This window comes from Schistocerca americana, chromosome 7, assembly GCF_021461395.2.
Source record: "Schistocerca americana isolate TAMUIC-IGC-003095 chromosome 7, iqSchAmer2.1, whole genome shotgun sequence".
NCBI lineage: Eukaryota > Metazoa > Arthropoda > Insecta > Orthoptera > Acrididae > Schistocerca > Schistocerca americana.
In genome coordinates this window covers 511,941,863-511,962,705 of record NC_060125.1, presented here as the reverse complement: position 1 = coordinate 511,962,705, position 20,843 = coordinate 511,941,863, and the positions used below count along the sequence as shown (strand labels likewise).

General features: G+C 40.4%; 1 protein-coding gene across 1 annotated transcript in view; it reads right to left on the bottom strand.

Annotated features, from left to right (window-relative positions):
• Positions 1–20,364, bottom strand: part of LOC124621928 (transcription factor SOX-5-like) — a 42,100-nt gene extending 21,736 nt beyond the window's left edge. The window contains exon 1 of the mRNA XM_047147434.1: positions 20,270–20,364. The gene's annotated coding sequence lies outside the window, so the exon portion shown is untranslated. The remainder of the gene's footprint in view (positions 1–20,269) is intronic.
• Positions 20,365–20,843: the final 479 nt, after the last annotated feature.

The window sequence follows — 20,843 nt, the reverse complement described above, 5'->3', positions numbered from 1 at the left end:
CTATTTAGATCCACGTCCGGTCAACCAGGTTTAGATTTTCCGTAGTTTCCCTAAATCGCATAAGGCCAATTTTCTCCCCGAATCCGACCTTATGGTCCGACTCTAATGACCTCATTATTGGCGGGACGTTAAAACCCTGTCTCCGTACCTATTCCAACAATCTCACAGGTTTCTGTGGGAAGTTTTTGAGTAGTATGAGGTAACGCCAACAGCGGGTGAAAAACCGAGATCTTACAAGGAAAGCACACCGAAGATAGTGGCTGAAACCGAATAATAATTATTTTAAAATGCGGAGATGTGTCTTTTCTACCAGTCATAAATGTCATTTATGTTCAAAGCTATGCATTTGTGTTCAGGTGATGTTTGAAAGTTAACGGATCGAAATACGCACGAGCTGCTGGAGAAACAATAGCGCGTGACAGGCATTTATGACCAGCAGAGTCACGGGGGTCATAAATGAGGTGTTATTTGACAAAAAGCTAAACGTTTGCTTGAGCCAGTGTGTGTTAACACATGCATACTTACAAGACCGTATTTCCCAAAATAGAAGCTGATGTGCTGTCGTGCGTTCTTCCGTATGTACAAATTAATTTGCGATGTGAATGTAAAATGACTTGTTCCACAGCATTACGATTTATAGTCCAAATGATCCGTGGAACATGAAGGTAATTAACTGAGGTATTATTTGGTACAAAGTTTGACTATTGCATGAAACAATACATGTTAACGCATGCACTACTTACAGCGACATATTTCCGAAAATAGTAGTGCAAATGTGCAGTTTCAGTGAACTGATTAAACATAGGTGAAAGGAACAGTACGCACCTAGGGCGACATGTGAGAATAGAATACATCGTTTTCAGTTTATCCGCACTGCGGTAGACCAGTATCAAAAGCCACACAGTGACCCCACGATCCAAAGTCTTCCCACGAGTTGGTCCACTCCAATGTGTTTTAATCACATCATTGAAACGGCACATTTACACTTCTATATAAATCGTAATGTTGTGGGAACGAGTCATGTTACACTCACATCGCTGTTTTGTACATATGGCTATATGCTGAATTTTATATATATATATATATATATATATATATATATATATATATATATATATAATTAAATACAGGTGTGAGTTAGTAATACCTACTCACCAACTTTTATACATTACAATAATACTTCTTCTACAGAACAGAAGGAGTTGTCAATTAGAAACTTTTTTCACTTTGCTTTCAAATTTTACTTTCCTGTCTGTCAGACAGGGTAAGTTATCAAAAAATTTAGTTGCAGCATGTGCACCGCTTTTTGTGCTAAAGAAAAACTTAATGTGGTATAATGAACGTAATTTTTCCATATGGTATTATAATTATGTACATCTTTGTACCTTGTGAACTGCAGTGGATTATTTAAAACAAACTTCATGAGGGACTAAATATATTGCGAAGCTGTAGTCACAATGCCTAAGTCCTTAAACAGATGCCTACAAGATGATTGCGGGTGTGCACCATACATTATTCTTACAGCACGTTTTTGACCAATGAAGACTTTCTTTCTTAAAAATGAGTTACCCCAGAATATTATTCCATGTGGCATCACTGAATTAAAATAGGTAATCTTACTGATTTGTCTCTCCTCAAGATTTGCAGTGCAAGTGCAAGTGAAGATGTGGCTGAACAAAGTTGTTTGAGAATCTCCAAAATGTGTTTTTCCCAAATTTAAATTCTCATAAATATGGACACCGAAGAATTTTGAAGTTTCCCTCTTATTTATTATTTCCTCTCCATGTGCTACACTTACCATTGGTACAGTGGTGTAGCACCCCCCACCCCCCCCCTAGATGTGCAGAAATAAATATGTTGTGCCTTTTTAAAACCCACAGTGATATCATTTGCATTCGCAGAAGACCAGTGAATCATACATTTAAGAACACTGTTTACCATTTCTTCTGTTGCTGTATGTATGCTTGAATTGATTGCAGTATTAGTGTCATCTGCAGAAAGAACTAATTCTGGTTGCTGTATATTAAACGGAATATCTTTTACATATATGAGGAACGATAGTGGACCTAAGATCGAGCCTTGGGGATCCGCAACGTGATTTCTCCCTAGTCAAAATAATGTCCTTAGACTACGTTGGTTCAATTACTGAGTACTATTTTCTGCATTCATTCGGTTAGATATGACATTATCCTTTGCTTGGCTATACCATCAATCCCTTAAACTTTCAATTTGACTAGGAGAATACTGTGATTCATACAGTGAAACGCCTTAGATAAGACTCAGAAAAAACCAACCGTCGCTATTTTATTATTTAATGTTAGTAAAATTTGGTGAGCAACACGTAAATGGCATTCTCAGTAGAGCAACTCTTCTGAACTGTGATTTGCTGACGATATTATTGTTGCTCAGATGAGATTCTATTCTAAAATGCATCACCTTCTCAAAAATTCTCATTTGTGCTCTAGCGATTCTGCTGGCCATAACTGTCTGTTACGCGGTGCTATTTCTTCTGCGGCCGGTGCCTGTGTCACTTTAAATTGGTAAAGTTTCAAATTTCGATTACATACAAATACAGAACTTGACAGGTAAATCGCCTTTATGAGTAGTAGAACGGACGTATCTCCGTATGGTGAATTAATTTTCATTCGTTTTTAGCCGTTCAAGCTGCGACACTGTCCTTTCAGATTCAATTTGCTCTTGACACGAGGTTTCCCGACGGTGGAGCTCTATCAAGTAGTCGGAATACCTGACTCCCGGGATAGGTTCAGACAATCGACGCCTAACATTTACAAATAATGTCGAAGACCACAAGGAAGGAAAATTATGGTTTAGTCTAACAAGGGGACCATCAGATCTGTTAATCGCGTATTTCGTTGTGTCTTAGTTATGTTGCACAGGGACCTGTACTGGGTACCTGGCCGGCGGCTTTTCTTCCGACAGTGCCTAGTTTCCGTGAAAATCGATGTTGATGTTTTATGGTACCTCCCGCACCCGTAACGTTACTCATGTTGGCACCAAGCAAGCGTAGCGCAGCGGCTAAGGTTCAGGACTACCATCCAGTCGGTACACAGCTAACTCTGCTGTTTAATTTTACAGCTAGGTTAAAATATCCACGAATGAAATTCGAAATGCTCGAGTCTTGTTAGAGACTAATAGAGAAATCATTTCGTGGAAAATTCCACAAAAAAACATTCTTTAATTCTGCATGAATTTAGTGCACCTGCTTTCACAGGAATTACCAGATACGCGTAGTTCACGTCGAAGTTAATCGCAGAAAGAACAATGTTTTTGATTTGAAACGAAATGATTTTCGATATCGCTTGCGAAAAATCCGTGTACCTGCAAGGCAATAAATGTGCATAGTGTTCTACCAATTTGTGTTTAGGTTGCTTCTACGATAAATAGGCTACTGTACCAATTTTGTTCTTGCACAACAAGCGATAACAAGTAAGCAGATTCTGTAATCTGTTCTGTAACAAACGGAATACTCATCTGCAGGAAACTTGTTGTAATGAATGATTTTTTCGATGAAATAGAAAATAGAAAGTACCTGTGCAGGATTTGAAGCTATGTCGCCGTCAGCGTGATAGCCCTGGACTTCGCCGCTGTGCTATGGTCGCTGTGCCAAAATATGGCTACTTTACAGGTGTAATTCGTACGAATAAAACGTCAGCATCGAGTTTCAAGGAAACTAGGGCTGTCGCATGAAAAGCCGGTAGCCAGGTAATCAGGACAGGTCCCTTTATAACGTATCTAACAACTATCAAAATCCGCTATTAACAGATCTGACGGTCCCCTCCTAACACTACAAGAACTGACACATCCGCAACATGGACACTGCATATCAGTGCAATATGCTACGAGGTGGCCATACCAGCTAGCGAGCTAAGCTCTGCTTGCAGAAAACTACGAGTGCATGATGAAAAGTAATGCCTCCGGATTTATGTGAAAACTGTTAAAGGTTTTTTTAAATAAAGGAAACTTTTAACATTCTACATATTTATCTGCAAGTCTACATCTCTGCAGCCCTCTGCCATTAGAGAACTCCGAATTGTAGCGTGTAAAATGTAGGTATGTGAGAAACAGCGTGCTGTAATCGAGTTTCGAATTCGGAGAGTTCGTCCACACATGGAACATACACAAGCGCTGCGATATCTCCAACAATCCGACGCCTTGGGTTCACTGTCTTCCTTTGGTTCACTGTCTTCGATCATTCCCCATACGGTCCCTCTGGCCCCTAATGATTTTCATCTGTTTCCAAAACTTATAGAAGACCTTCGCTTTCATATTGATGAAGCGGTGCAAACAGAGGTGAGGTTGTGGCTCCGTCAACGAAGTGAAACATTCCACAGTGACGGTATCAACAAATTGGTCTCTCTTTCGGAGAAATGTGTTCGTCGCCAGGGTACTTACGTTGAGAAATAAATATGTAGACGCGAAGAATAAAGTTTTGGAATATTAACAACGTTTATTTAATTTAAAAAACTTTAAGAGTGTTCGCATAAAAATTCCGAGGCATTATCTATCAGCACACCCTCGTAATATCAGATTATTATTTTATTTTGTCGTTGATTAACAGTAGTAAGACCCATCAGAAACAATACCACAAGGATGAACAAAACAAAATTATTTTTGAATGAATAGCACACGGAGCTCAGCTTCACATACGCATAGCATACAGTAACCTAGTGTTAAGAAGAATTTCGAGTAAGTAACAGAACATGCAGCAAATTTTACAGTTTATGAACTACTACTGGCTAAACTATCAGACGAAAGGTTTGACCTAAACATAAAGAAATTACAGAAATGTCCAGGGAATTGAAAATTGAGGCAGTCACTGGAAAATTGGCGCAGAAACTGGTAACAGCATTCAGCGGATGAAAAGGTGAGAAAGAATTGAACAAAATCTAAATTGCTATGATGGAGGAGATGTATTAATTTCCTCTGCTCTCCCATGTGGTGAATCATGTCTTCTCCGTTATACTGTTGAGAGCAAATGACGAAGTAAGGAAGGATGTTTAAAATATACAGGTAAACTAATTCGACACTAATCGTGCCTGCTGGTAAGTTGCAGATAACTATATCTTGAAAAGCTAAACGGACACGTAGTGTATTCTGTTTAAGTGTAAAAGTAAGACTAAGGCATAAGCATACGTATTATTGCAAAAGACTGAAGCTCGTTCATTACAAAGCCGTATTTCAACTGGTTCCTGTATTGCTGCATCATATCAACACATGATCTACTTTAAATAGAACATATTAGGTTAGGTAGTACCGTGGCTCCTATTGATATCGATTGGAAAAACGATTTAACAAGTTTATTGTTGCCAGACACAACTTATTGTATTTCCACTACGCGTTTCAGAGGTTTGAACCTCCATCATCAGGTGAATTTATGCGAAATAATACAGCATGTATGTGTTATGTGTACGACTTTAGGACACAGAATGGGACGTTAAACTCTAATATTCCTTCCTTTCTTTGCTCCTATATATATAATTTAAATATTTATTGATAGGTGACAAATTTAATATAATTGTGTTAAATTTGTCACCTATCAACAAATATTTAAGGGGAGCCGGAGGTGGTCAAATCCAAAAAATTACGATTTTTTTTTTTTGCTGCCGAAAATTAATTGGAACATTTCTCTTTAATGTAAACTTTGAATTATTGTTCTACTCGCCCTAGAAGTGGAGTTATTACCATTTTCCCCCACGCATGCAGAGGAAATAGGCGGCCGCTGAATGCATCTAACACCCTCTTGTGACTTCCTGGCGAACTGCTTGGGATTTTCTCGACCTGTTACGCATACAGCGCCTTATGTTACGCATACAGCGAGTGTGCAAGGGTTGGCTACATTATTTTCTGTGACAAATGAAGCGCTAAGAGCGCGGAACATCGTCTCTTTGCTGTTTACCGTTTCGAATTAGTTCAGTGTTGCGCCTGTTGGTAGTATTATACTTCTTGTGTAAAACGTTGTTCTGGTTACGGTGCCACGTTTTAGTATCCGTGTATATAAGAAGAGGAAGAACGTAGGGAAAAGAAAATTAACACTAATACCAAGTTGCGATACTACAATTACTGAAACAGTGCGTTCTTATGCTAAGCAACACATGGCCGGCCATAGCCCTGTGACATCATCTAGCAAGAAGCTGACTGGTGGAAGTGACAGATTTCGTGAATATGTTAGTGACAGTGATGATATTAACGAAGTACTGAATATTGGATTATTATCTTCTGTGCTGAAAGAAAGTGTTCTGTGCAAAATGTGTTCAAGTGTAGGAGTGGGACCAGAGATAACAAAGCACTTTGGTTTAGCTTGTGAGATGAAGATAATCTGTGCATGTTGCAAGTATCAAGTGACTTTCTACAATTCACGTGCCAGTCTCTTTGGTGAAAATGGACGATCTAGAGTGTTTGATGTGAATGTTCGACTTGTGTACGGTCTTCGATCCATTGGAAAAGGGTCTGCTGCTGGTAAACTGTTTTGTGGTATTATGAACTTGCCATCGCCTCCCAGCAAATTTTGGTACTACTGTGAACTGGTAGGATCCTCTGTTGAAGATGTGGCTTTGAAAACCATGAAGGAAGCAGTGGAGGAATCTGTAGAAATGAACGGTGGTTCTAGGGATTTGGTAGTGGCATTAGATGGTTTCTGGCAGAAGAGGGGTCATAAATCCCTGAATGGGGTTGTAACTGCTACTTGTGGTGATAGATGTTGCAATATTATCAAAACATTGTAGGTACAAAAATAAAATCAAAGGAGAGCACAGTGGAACCTGTGAGGGAAATTTTAGTGGATCAAGTGGAGCAATGGAAGTGGATGGAGTGAAACAAATTTTTGAAGGTTCAGTTCCCAGATACAACGTTAGGTACAAATACTACCTTGGGGATGGTGACTCCAAAGGTTTCAAGACTATAGAGGAACTGAAACCATATGGAAATGAATTTGTAGTAGAAAAGTTGGAATGCATTGGGCATGTGCAAAAGCGTATGGGTGCATTGCTTCGAAGGCTCAAACAAACTTTGGGTTCAAGTAAGCTCAGTGATGGAAAGACAATAGGAGGGAGAGGCAGGCTTACTGATGAGGTGATTGAACGTCTACAGAGATACTATGGGTATGCTATAAGGCAAAATACTAGTAATGTTAGTGACATGTGAAAAGCAGTGTGGGCATTGTTCCTTCATACTGCCTCTTCCAATGAACACCCTCAACACAGTCTGTGCCCAAAAGATTCCTGGTGCAAATATAATGCAAAAAAGAACTATGATCACAAACATGGTTTGCCAGCAGCTGTGATAAATGCAATAAAACCAATTTTTCATGACTTAGCACAGCAAGAATCGTTACACAAATGTCTACATGGAAAGACGCAGAATCCTAATGAGAGTGTAAACAATTTGATTTGGAAAGTGATTCCTAAAAGGGTGTTTGTAAGCATAAAAACACTGCACTTTGGCATTTATGATGCAATAGCAACCTACAACCAAGGGAACAGTGTGAAGTTCTGAAGGCATTAGGATTTACAGCTGGGGTGAACACTGTACGAGCACTAAGAAATATTGACAGAGAAAGGATAAGAGGAGCAGAAAGAAGAGAAAGGCATATGAAGTATGATGGAACAACGAGCCAGAAAAGAAGACAGAAGAGGAAGCTTTTGGAGGGTGAAGAAGAAGACCCTGATAATCCATCCTATAGTGCAGGAATGTATTGAGAAACTTTGATAGCCATTTCCCGTAAATTAGAATTTTTCGAATATAAGGAACATTTTCTCAAAATCCACTCAAGCTAGAGAGATGAAATTTTTATACAGCACTCCTAGTGGTCAAACTTACATTGTAACACAGCCATCTGGCAATATGTTCAGTAGTTTCATTTCAGTTTAATTATAAAGCAATTATTTGAAAAAAATTTGGATCATTAATAAAAAAAATAATTGGAAGGAAACTAGAAAAGATACTCCAAAATCACTCTGTCATAACTGCAATACTAAACCACTCTATATGTAAAAAAAAAATCAAATTTTTCTATTTGGTAGTTTATTCATAAATGTTCCTCAAACTTAGTGATTTTAACATGGGTAGCATAGGCACCTCTGGCTCCCCTTAAATAGGAAGAACTGCACTTGGACTACATATAAGCATATCAATTTTTCATGGAATATAAATAGAAAGAATACGAAAGAGCTGATGAAAATATTTTGAGCCTATATTAATGGAGAATATGTAACAACATGAAATTAAATACTAATGGCAATAAAATGTCGTAATCGATTTTATAGTGAAGTGACACTTAATGCAGGGCATTCGTTTCTTAGTTCTGGGAGTTATGAAAAGGGTGTTTCGTCAGAAAGAAAGTTCATCTTATATGATGTCGGATTCAGTGGCTGCTATCACACGTAAATGAATTCTGGACCAACATCTCCTTGCACTTTACTTACCCGAAGTTGTCTCTCTGTAACGACAACAGAAATGGAACAGTTGTATTGAGAGGGGGAAATACATGCGTAAGGGACGCCAACATACAGCTCGCGAAGTTTCTAATTTCACTTGCTGAGTTTGCCAGCAGTTATGTGCAGCGAGGTGCTGTGACATGCAGGCGAATTGGAAGACTGAGGATTGATGTCAGAAAGGCCAACAGAGAGACATAGAAAGTTGGTCAAAGCGTCGGCACGGCAGTCGGCGCTTGTGAATCCCGCGCCTATCATAACAGACAAACAAACAACAGAAGGCATAATTTTATTTGTAGCAACTAGTTCCTGTTAATTCGAGCCAGCAGCCGCGCGGGCGCCGGAAGCTGTAATTTTTACGGAGTATACCTTTATTTGACACGGCGCACTCATATTTATTTTCGGTGTGCGGAGCTGTGCTCGGACAAAACGCAGGCTGTTCTGTCGCTGCCAGAAGACGGCCGTATTGATTGCAGTTAACTGGCGACCGTTTCCGCTTCTCAGACGTTGAATGAAGGCGGAACGGGTGGTAGCGGTCAGAAGTTACAGGGACAGTGATTCCCAGTTACGTGACTCCACAGGCACGTTTCATATTATGCACAAAGAATGGCTGAAGCTTTTGGCTAAATTTCCGCCATGTCAGACATTACAGGACCTTCCCAACCTCTCTCTGCACCTGATACAGTATATCTTAATGTCCTATACTATTGACACGAATTACTGAAAGGGGCAAGCGCTATTTTCTATTAGTTATAAATTAGTAATACGCAACCTTCATAACACTGAGGGGGAAATTTTGCATGTTGTAGCAGTTATTAATATTAATAATACCATTATAATTTGTTTACTGAATTATTTGGTTCAAGTGAGCACTATGGGATTTAACTTCTGAGGTCATCAGTCCCCTAGAACTTAGAACTACTTAAACCTAACTAACCTAAGGACATCACACACATCCATGCCCGAGGCAGGATTCGAACCAGCGACCGTAGCGGTCGCGCGGTTCCAGACTGTAGCGCCTAGAACCGCTCGGCCACTCCGGCCGGCTACTGAAGTATTTGGTTGACACTGTATAACTATTATGTCGGCTGTAGGTCTGGCGCCTACCATGCACTTGTTAAATCACTGTCGACTTCACGTTATTTCAGTGTAGCTCTTCGTGGTGTGGGTGAAGGAGCACCAGTCCACAGCAGCGTCAATTCCCGAACTATCACTTCCGTAGGGACCGAGGAGACAGCATTAGACTAATTGTTGTGCGGTATTTCAGCAGGTCATTCTTCCAGAGTTCCATACGCCAATAGAACGGGATGAAACTTTAATACGTGGTGCAATACTAAGTACATTCCACCACGCACTTCGCAGTGGTCTACAGAGGATAGACGTAGATGCACGCTCGGAATCGAAAAGTCACACTGTACATAATAATTACAGTAACAATAATATTAAAATCTACATTTTATATCGCATTAATCCTTCTGTGATACTGTTCGAAAAAGGGAAAGCTGACATTTAGTATCCCGTCAAAACTGAGTTAGAGATGGAACAGAAGGCTGGGATTGTTAAAAATAGATGAAGAAATCGACCGCGTTTCTGTTAAGACCATTCTGACTTTCGCCTCGGTTGAGTCAGAGACATTACGAAAACCTAAAGTAAACTAGATTTTGAATGTCGCCGATGTCGAACACCATTTCAGTACCAACCACTACATCGTTTCGATAGGTAATGGGGGATTCGACAAACTAATGCTATAAAACGTCTACGGATTGCGACTTTTTAGTTTCATGCGATAATACTATAAATGTAACAGAAACTCTGAATTATGTGTACTGTTAAACACTTGTGTCGAACGTCTATTTACGAAGGCTCAAGAACTTAGCCAGTTGGTTGTGTTGTGAGATAGTGCAGTCATGAGCCATCAGTCTTCCTACATTCCGTTATGACTCGAATGGGAGGAAGGCTAAAGAGCACAAAACGTATTAGCTTCTTTCACATATTGCCAAGCGGTCCGCAGAGTATACCTACAAGTGCAGGAGATATCATCATTGCGACGACACTGTCATTTGCTTAAGGTTATGCCTGTACGACAGAGATTAAAATCTTGACTCTCTTACAAAGTGTAATTGTAGAATGCTAAATAATGTTTACGAACGCACTACATCCACACGACTACTCGGCAACTCACAATTAACTGCTTGGCAGAGGGTTCATTCAACCACCTTCAAGCTATTTCTCTACCGTTCCACTCTCCAAAAGCGCGCGGGGAAAACGAACACTTAAATATTTCCGTGCGAGCTCTGATTTCTCTTATTTTAGGTGACTCTTTCTTATACAATGATCATTTCTTCTAATGTAAAGTGAAGAAAACTGGTGAATGAAATTTCGTGGAAAGATCCTGCCACAGCGAAAAACGTCTTAATTTTAACGGTTGCCACCCCGACTCGCGTATCATATCCGTGACATTCTCTTCCCTGTTTCGTAATAATACCAAACGAGCTGCCCTTCTTTGAACTTTTTCGATGTCCTCCGTCAGTGCTATGTACTCCAGAAGCGGACGGACAAGCGCAGTGCAGACAGTCTGTTCAGTAGATCTGTTGCATCTTCAAAGTGCTCTACCCATAAATTGTACTCTTTGCTTAGCTTTCCCCCACAACACTATCTATGTGATAGTTTTAATGTAAGTTATTCGTAATTGTAATCCCTATCTGTTTCGTTGGAATCACACCCTTTAGATTTGTGTAATTTATCGTATAAACGAAATCTGATGGAGCCCTTTTAGCAGTCATGTGAATGACCTCTCACTTTTCATTATTTAGAGTTAATTGCCACTTTTCGCACCATGCAGATATCTTGTCTAAATAATTTTGCAATTGTTTTAATGATTTGATGACTTTACTAGACGGCAAATGACAGCATCATCTCCAAACAATCTAAGAGAACTGCTCAGATTGTCTCCTAAATCGTTTATATAGATTACGAACAGCAGAGACCCTATAACACTTGATTGGAGAACGCCGGATACCACTTCTGCTCTTTTACTCGATGACTTCCCATCAACTACTACGAACTGTAGTCTCTCTCACAGAGAATCACGAATCATAGTCGCACAGCTGAGACGATACTCCGTAGGCACACAATCTGATTAGAAATCGCGCTTATGAGAAACGGTGTACAAAGCCTTCTGGAAACGTAGAAATATTAAATCAATTTCACTCAGTTTCCCAGTCGACATCATTCATTACTTAATGAGAATAAAGAGCTAGTTGTTTGCACAAGAACGATTTGACAATAAATCTTTTTCTTCGAGGTAATTCGTAATGTTCGAACACAGTATATGTACCAAAATCGTACTGACAACTTCTATTGTTACTTTTCAAAATTCGGACAACAGCCCATGAATCGGTGGTAAATAAATAATGGTTGTATACAGTCTTCATAAGTGTGACTCAACTTCTCCAGCTGACGACTCACCAGGGTCACATCAGATATGAATGGAGAAAGTTGTGAACAAATCAATGAGGATTTGCAGAAAATAAATGCGTGGTGTAATGACTGGCAGTTATCTCTCAATATTAGTAAGTGTAACCTACTGCGCAAATCCCCATTAATGTACGAGTACAAAATAAATGATCAGTCTTTGGAAGCGGTAACATCAGTCAAGTACGTATCTGGGTGTGACTATTCGAAATGATCTCAAATGGAATGATCAGATAACACAAGTAACGGGTAAGGCGAACTCTAGATTGCGGTTTATTGATAGAATCCTGAGCGATGCAGTCCTTCAACAAAGGAAATAACTTACAATACGTTAGTTCGTCCAGTCTTAGAGTATTGTTCGTCTGTATGGGACCCTTACCAGTTGGGTCTGATTCAAGAAATTGAGAAGGTCCAAAGAAGAGCGGCAAGATTCGTGACTGGTACATTTAGCCATCGCGAGAGCGTTACAAATCTCATAGAAAGTTTGAGGTGGGACACACGGATAGACGACGCAATAAACAGAAGGGGCTGCTCTCTAAATTCCGAAATCCAGTCTTCACCGAGGATGTAGAGCATATATTATTACCACCAACTTTCAAATCGCGTAATGATCATCATTCAAAGATAAGGTAAATAGAGCTCGTACTGAGGCGTTCTGACAGTCGTTTTTCCCTCGTGCGATCCCCGAGTGGAACAGAGGGGGGGGGGGGATATGACTTTGGCGCGAATTGTGCCCTCCGCCACACACCGCTTGGTGGCTAGCGGAGTATGTATGTAGATGTAGAATAAGATAGTCGCACGGAGTGGCCGCGCGCTTTGAAGCATCATGTCATGGACTGCGCGGTCCCTCCCGCCAGAGGTTCGAGTCCTCCCTCGGGCATAGATGTGTGTTATTCTTAGCATAAGTTAGTTTAAGTAGTGTGTAAGTCTAGGGACCGATGACCTAAGCAGCTTGGTCACTTAGGAATTCACACCTATTTGAACATTTGAATACGATAGGGGTGGACAAATGTTGAATGTTCCACGTCGTGTCTGATGAGCAAAACAAAACCGTTTTACCTCACGTATCTCTAGGGGGATACTTACACAAGACAAAAAAAGGGAAAAGTATGGGGAGCATCACAGCTGACATTTCGGACGTCATGGGAACACAATGGAAGGAAGAACGCACTTAACAACGTCCTGTTAGTAAGTATTTCTCGCAAAGACAGTTACTGTACAAAGCTGTGCTACACGGTCATCACTCACATACGAAAATTGTACGCGTACTACTTGAAATACAAATGTATACATTGTTTGCTGCTAGATTGTTAGTAATACAGCTATAGCAAAGTGCCAGCGCCGAATTAAAAGACGAAGTTTGAGGAAGGTGGTAAGTTCTAAAGATGCACACAAAGACTGTTGCAAGATCAATGAAACAAAAATATCATACTGGTACTGCAAAATTCTACCACTTTACGGGAAGTTACAGTAAATGAAACCTTGCCTCGACTGTCATAGAACAGGGGACACGTCAATAGTAATTAGTGCCAAGCGTTTTGTTTCGAAGGCTCTGCTTCGGAGTTGAAATTCGTCGGGTTTTGCCACTGTCGCTTCTGTACGAAAATAGTATGCGTACGACTTTAAATGCAAGTGTATTCATTGTCTACAATTGAAATGTAGAAGACAACGGGAGTACGTTAGAGTTGTAGAAAGCTGTATTATAAACTACAGCCATATATTGCACATAGAAACTGACATAATTTTTATGAGATAAGGCAATAGACAGAGTGGATAGTGGTAAATCTTGGGCGTAATACTCGCAGGTGCATACAGTACAGGAATTGAACCTCATAAAGAATTACCGATCGGAAGAAGGGAGGGAAAAGCAAGCGGGATTCCGAAGACTGCAGGGCAGAATAAGAAAAATGAAAGTAAGAGAACGAATAGTTGTGATCCGAGGTTGTGCTGCAATCAAGCTATGCAGCAGGGCCTACAGAGTACATGTTTCGTCACATGTAGCTGATTGCATACTTGCTTGCCGTGTGTTATGCCATAATAAAACAAACAGCAGAACAAACAAACTATAATGGGGCCCGTCTAAACAGCGTGGAAATGAGTTTGCTAATGATACGACAACAGTGTGCGCAAACGCGTGTTGCTGTGACTGGAGTATAGCGCAAATACAGGACACGATGCATTAAAGAACTGCAGTGTGTTTCGTTTCATTAGTAACAAAACTGACTGTACTGGTAACATAAGTAATGAAAACTGATTATGCGGGAAATTCGCATTTTGAGTATTGAGCGAGCTTCACTGGTACGTTTGAGGAAACGACAGATAATTAGTTTACTGCGGTGTGGGATACTGTTTTGCCTCATCGAATGACAGGGACAATTTTTCGCATCAGTCTCTTATATGGCAAAATGGTGATTTTGGTAGCACTGTATTATGTGCCTCAATTACTGATGACGTGACTATTAAAACATACACGAGGAACGCATTATTGAGCGTGATGAATATCGTTAAGTGAATGAATAATGCTACACAATACCTCGGAACACTAAATGTTGAAGTTCGCACTATCCTGTAGAAATATTACGTGCTTTCCTGACGATGTTTATTCATGTTGGTGATTTTTCTGCTGCGTCATCATTCGCTATAACTGACAAAAAGTTTCTAAGTTATCAAATAATTTCACACGCTCTTGTTGATTCTACGACACTTAGTCAGAAACAACAATTCCATTCCACATTATTCGAGCTTAACTTTTTCCGTCAGTGCTACAGCTTTTGTGACGGTCTGCTCGCGAAATCTACAGCAAATTTCACATACGATGGTGAAGGTGTTGGTGCTTGAAAACGATCCAGCGAAAATATAAGAAAAAATTGCAACCAGTGCATGTTTATTGCAGAATTATCCTCAATTTATATCACAGTCGCAGGACAGTTGTTGGGTGGTTGAGCAAGGCGAGCAGAACTTTTTTCTAAGCACGTTGGTACCTGAGCGTCAGTGTAGACTTCCTTCACACGATACGTTCGTCGGAGATGTTGCGCAGCACTGTTACGCTGTAGTTATTCCGCACTAACGACTCCCGGTGGGGGTGATTATTCATTCGGCTTCCTTCGAAGCTGACACTGCCTGGAAATTCATTTGCACTGGCGCCACTGTGGATCGGAACATCCTCGCTCTAAACCGGCGCCACTTCCTTTGTCGTCCTAAATGTCGTCAGTTTTACAGAAGTACACGACGGCCGAGTCCCAGCCGCTGTGGAACTGCGTCCGTTCCTTCGCTATTGTAAACCTCCCCCATGCCTCCGGAGATGTCGCAGTTATGCCGCTAAGGCCAATGCAAAGGGCAGTGGTGACGGGACGCTGCATCAGCTGGCGGGCCGGCCGACTCACCGGAGAGACGCAGCGTGCGGTGTGGTGTGGTGCTGTGTTGTTCGAGACGCTACCTGCTCGGATGCTGGCGGGACACTGATGCTCGCTGCCTCGGCGCTCCCTCCGCCTTTGTGCTCGACAGCCCCTCCGCCGACCGTTACCTTCGGGCTCTAATCCGCCAGTTGTCCCGTCCGCAGAAAGGAATGCGAAAAGAACTGCCTTTGTTGGCCGATATCCGAGGAGCACGCTCGCGTCGTCACATACTGTGGCCATCCCAGTCACGGATCGTCACAGCACCGTTCTTCTCTGGAGTTGTTCGGTGATAATTAGACCTGCGTACCACGCTTCATCTGGCAAGTGAGCGATGCGGCGTTGGGGCTACTAGGATGCTCTAATCCCGTCCCAGCCTCTTCTGCGCGGCTTCCTTAGATAGCTCCAGCGAATGACTCGACGCTTTTTATTCGGTTCTACGTTAGTAGCAACAGCACCCCTGGTAACGATCATACTTGTTTGTCAAATTCGCTGTTTCCTATCCAACGGTTTCTCAAAGAAGACCGCAGATGTACCAACCAAGTTTGTCAAGTATAGGATAACCTCAGTTTTGAATCAGCTGTCACGTTGTGTGTTCGTGTTGCGAAGTATTTTGATACTGGTATGAATAGGTGCCAATGGAGACTAAGCGTATCATGCGTTTACCTTAGCAGTGTACATAAAGAAGAAAAAAAGAAGCTGGTTCAGGGCGTAGCTAAAATTGAAATTTAAATTTACCCATGAAAATCTGCTAAAAGAAATACTACTTTCAAAAGCTGATGATTTCGTTAACTTTCTCCGAATGGACAGTGAAGCTTTTAATAACTTCTTAGAATTACTACGCACTCGAATTGAAAAAGGAAACACAGTTACGCGAAAATATGTTGTCTTCTTCTTACTCCTCCAGTGAAAGTTAATTAAAATACCACAATGTGGGAACTCGTAACCTACCTCGTCCAATGTAAGAACCGGAGAGCTTTGATTTTATTTTACTTTATTGCACTCCCGCGCGGAAACTCGCGATACAATGAGTTACATTACAATAAACACTCTTTCTTGCTAAACATTCTTAGCGAAACATTAACACGTTCACCATCTTGTGAAATCAGCCATCAGACAAAATTTCAGTCAAACACGTCAATCAAAACAGTGCACTGCGAAATAATTTGACATAATAAGAAAGTTTGACTAAGTATTTGATCATTTACGAGAACCTTTATTGTATATGTACATCCGTACTCTGAAAATCAATACTAAGTGCATGGCAGAGGGCACTTCCTACGTGTAGCGGATTAGGGGATTCTTCCGTGTTTGGAACGCGAGAAGAATAACCGCTTAACTGCCTCTTTACGCGTTGTAAATGGCCTAATTTTTTATGAGCTTCTCCTTCTTTGGAGAGTGCTCTAGCTGCCGGGAAGTTCATCATTTTAGTACACGACCGGTATCTGCTTTATTATTGAAGCCATTCTCTAGTGTCTCTGACACTGAAATTGAAAACGCATGATATAATATGTCCACTACAAATATTTTAGAATGTTATTAAGTGTAATTACGTTTTTCATTGGTGAAGCATGTTCTTAAAATTTCGAACATGTCAAAATATAACTCCATTTAATGGTAAAGCCTGTCAATATTTTTAGTGTATCAAAATGTGCAGTTTTATAATCAATGCAAGGCCATGTTTCCTACGATGTTATTGGGCTTATTTTATATCCACTCCGACTTTTACTGCGATTATTCTTGGTGTCCTCTTTTTATATGTTCAATGTTCCCAACTAGTACTACTTAGTAAGGTTTCACACACTTGAGCAGTATTCTAGGATGAAACTCACTAGTGTTTTTTATGATAAATTTGTTTGGAAGGCCCTCTTCGGCAGTAGCTATTACTCATCAAGCATGTTTTTCCTCTGTCCTCACCGCGTTGCACATTAAGCAAATTATTCCCCAGACGAGTTTCGCTGTATTGTTTAAGAACTGGTAGTAAACATTTTGCATACATTTTACATTTTTAGATTTGTATTCCTAGAGTTAAAATAGTTTTGCTTACGAATGAGATGTTTCGTACACGTTACTTACGGTGTTTGGCCCCATTGCTAGGCGAGGAAAGCTCGATATACCCTGTATACCCTGTTTACGGGTTTTCAGATCCTCTTTTTTCCGTTCTCTCATCAGTTTAGTTTCGTGAAACTTCCGACAAGTTGACGTTATACAAATTCTACTGTAGCTACACTCATTACTATGTTGTGTTTGATTTGTTTTTCTTATAAGTTGTTTACAAAAGTGACACTGGTGCTGTTTTAACAATAAATCGAAACCGTCTGGCGAATAACTTCCTTAATATGGTCTACGCTTAAGATTTATTTATGATTTTATTCCACTAGTAGATCGCTGATGCGACATCCATTTTGAGTAGCTTATATTGTTTATTTCACTTTTCTACTAACGGGAATTGTGTAGATTTGTCTGGTACGGCATTCTTGCCTAATGCAAAACTTATATACTCTTCCTTCCGGCGTAATCACAACCCAATGCAAGCATACCTCTCCACGCAGCTGCTGCATATTTACAAGTAGCTAAAAGTACAAATAAACCGCCACTACGGACAAGGAGGTCGGATTATTTTAAATCTACTTCCTTCAAACACTTTTCCAGTCTTAATCACTGCATCTCCTCGTTGGGTGGAATCATCAGTATGTGTCTTCTGCATTAGGTGGTCCAGAAACAACCGTGGATATCTGTTCATCCGCTCTGGATAAAGCAATTTTACGTTAGTCTTCGTTGAATGTTGGCAGTTAACACAGTTACTATTAAGTGAATATAAATACTACATCCGACACATCTGCCTTTTGTCCCTTCACTCATTACTTTTTATTTAAATTTACTTTTAATTGTGAAAACTATCAGTGAGAAAAAAGAACCACTGTCTGTGACTGAAATGTTTATTTCATCAACAATTTTAATGATGTTAATACAACTTTGGATCTAAATACGTACATCATTTAGTTCTCAAGCGTATATTAACTACCAGGAGACTATCATAACTTTTAAATGTACTATGGAATAACAAGCAAGTTTTATTTCTGTAAAGAAATGCGGCTTTCGTTTTGGGAGACCATTACCGATAGTCAAGTAAAGCTAAAATAATCGATTTTCTAAGCAGTTGGCATCTTTCGGTTTGATATCCTGGTGAATTTGTTTTTACGTTTCTTATTGACTGCGTTTACATAATTATTTCATTTATATATGAGAAAAAATTACACCAAGCAACTGCTAAATGTATTTATTTTTTATACAAAATACATGCATTTAGTAGCTGCTTTTTCGTATAAAATGAAGGCTTCAGCTGCGGAAGCAGCACAGTCATCTGTAATGTGGAAACTCCTCAAGGAATTCCATTTCATTTGCTTCCAGTGCTTTTGCTGCTCACAGTCAGCATCGTCCGATGGAATGGATAAAGGTTCAAGCTGGTAGAAATTTTGTTTGGCCAGAACTTGTCTTAAGACTAATTGGAATGTATTCTCCTTTAACAAGTACTGCTTAACATTATTTATCCAGGAAGTCTTGTTTCGCGGCTGCGTTACCACTTTTAATTTTATAACACTCACTTAGAACTAAATCACCGAGAACACATTTTTCACAGAATGGAAATGTGATGGCATCGAAACAGGGTTGAAATTGGTTCAAATGGCTCTGAGCACTATGGGACTCAACTGCTGAGGTCATTAGTCCCCTAGAACTTAGAACTAGTTAAACCTAACTAACCTAAGGACATCACACACATCCATGCCCGAGGCAGGATTCGAACCTGCGACCGTAGCGGTCTCGCGGTTCCAGACTGCAGCGCCAGAACCGAGCAGCCACTTCGGCCGGCGAAATTAGGTTTTATTTAAATATTTATATTCGTCAGCCTTTCTTCTGAAAGTACTTCTACAAAAGGTTATGACGCTGAACACAAAAGGGAAGGAAGGTAGCCTACTTCATTTCATATATTGATAACAGTCGCTTGACACATGTTATATTTCTTCGCTACTGTCTGACCAGTATGACATTTGAGATAATTTGCAGAAAGTGCAGAGTAATTATCTTCTTAAACGCGTATTGTGTTAAAGTTTTAGCAGTAAAAACATGAGTATAATTAGCCCTAAGAAATGAGAAAAAATTGGTTTTTATTGAACCGATTTGTGCGGAAATGACGAAGCTTCTCATCCGCAAACGAGAGCGAGTGAGAGAGTGAGAGAGAGAGAGAGAGAGAGAGAGAGAGAGAGAGAGAGAGGGGGGGGGTGGGGGGGGGGGAGGGAGAGGGAGAGAGATAATTTCGTATTTGTTGCAGTAGATGAAGTCATCATTCAGTTGTTGTAGTCTCTGTGTACTTTCAAAATTATATTTCTTATACCGTATGGTCACTGTCGAACATAGTCAGTTGTCACACGATGGTCTAGTTATCTGAAAGTCTGCAGCATAATTTACTCTTTTTTTTTGTATTTTTAAATATGAAATTGTCTCATCAGGGATGCCTAGAAAAAATTCATTCGTCAATCGGATTCAGGTATTCGTTATAGAATGCTTTCTTTACCATTCATGTGATTTCTGGATGCTTGTCATTTATACTGAAAAAAGTGTGGCACAGACCTGTAACATAGATAGAGCAAGTCATTGACTTCACTCAGTATGCGCATGAAGAAATACACGTCCACGTACACTAGGCTTCACATTTTTTGTCCCAGAATTAAGGGTCCACAGGTTCTGACCAACGTTCCCTTGGCTACAAACGAAATGCCAGAATTGGAATTCCCCTCCAAAATGTTCGTAATGTGGATTCCCTGTGCTGCTGTAACCAGCTCGCCTAGTATTTGGCTGAAAGGTCACTGCATGTACAATGGGTCCTTACTCAAGCAGCCCGTTCCACCTTTAGTGGTGGGAAACGAAAAGTAATAATAATAAGAAAACACAGACCTGCAGCTCCTGAATCTTGTTGTGCTGCTGCTGCAGGAAGTGGTGGTGCTGGAAGCGGTGCAACTCCAGCTGCTTCTGCGTCTCTGCGCTGGCGAATGCCTGCAACAATAGAGTACACCACTAAGTCACAAGTTGATAACAACAAAGCGAAATTACATGTACTACGTATGCTGAAAGACTGATCGTTGTGTGTGAGACTTGCGGGACCGCTAAATTTATCTCTATAATTAACATATCCGAAGTGGCGTCAAATCGAAAGACCTGCACCAGGCGAACGGTCTACCCGACGGGAGGCCCTAGCCACACGACATTTTTTTATATCTGTTATCAAACTATGTGGACCAAGTATGGCTAATCCTGTTTTCACCACTCAAGACACAAAACTGTAAATCACCTCGCAGGGTACGCTAGTGAGATATACTTCCAATTCAGCTGCTTACTCGAACAGTTCATTTTCAAGAACCGATCCGTTACCGGATATTAGCGGTTCATTTGCCAGTTTTCTGTTTGTCCATCGACGTTCGAATAAAGATCTGCCTCAAACCCGCTTCTTAAATTCTTGGTCTAGAGGTTA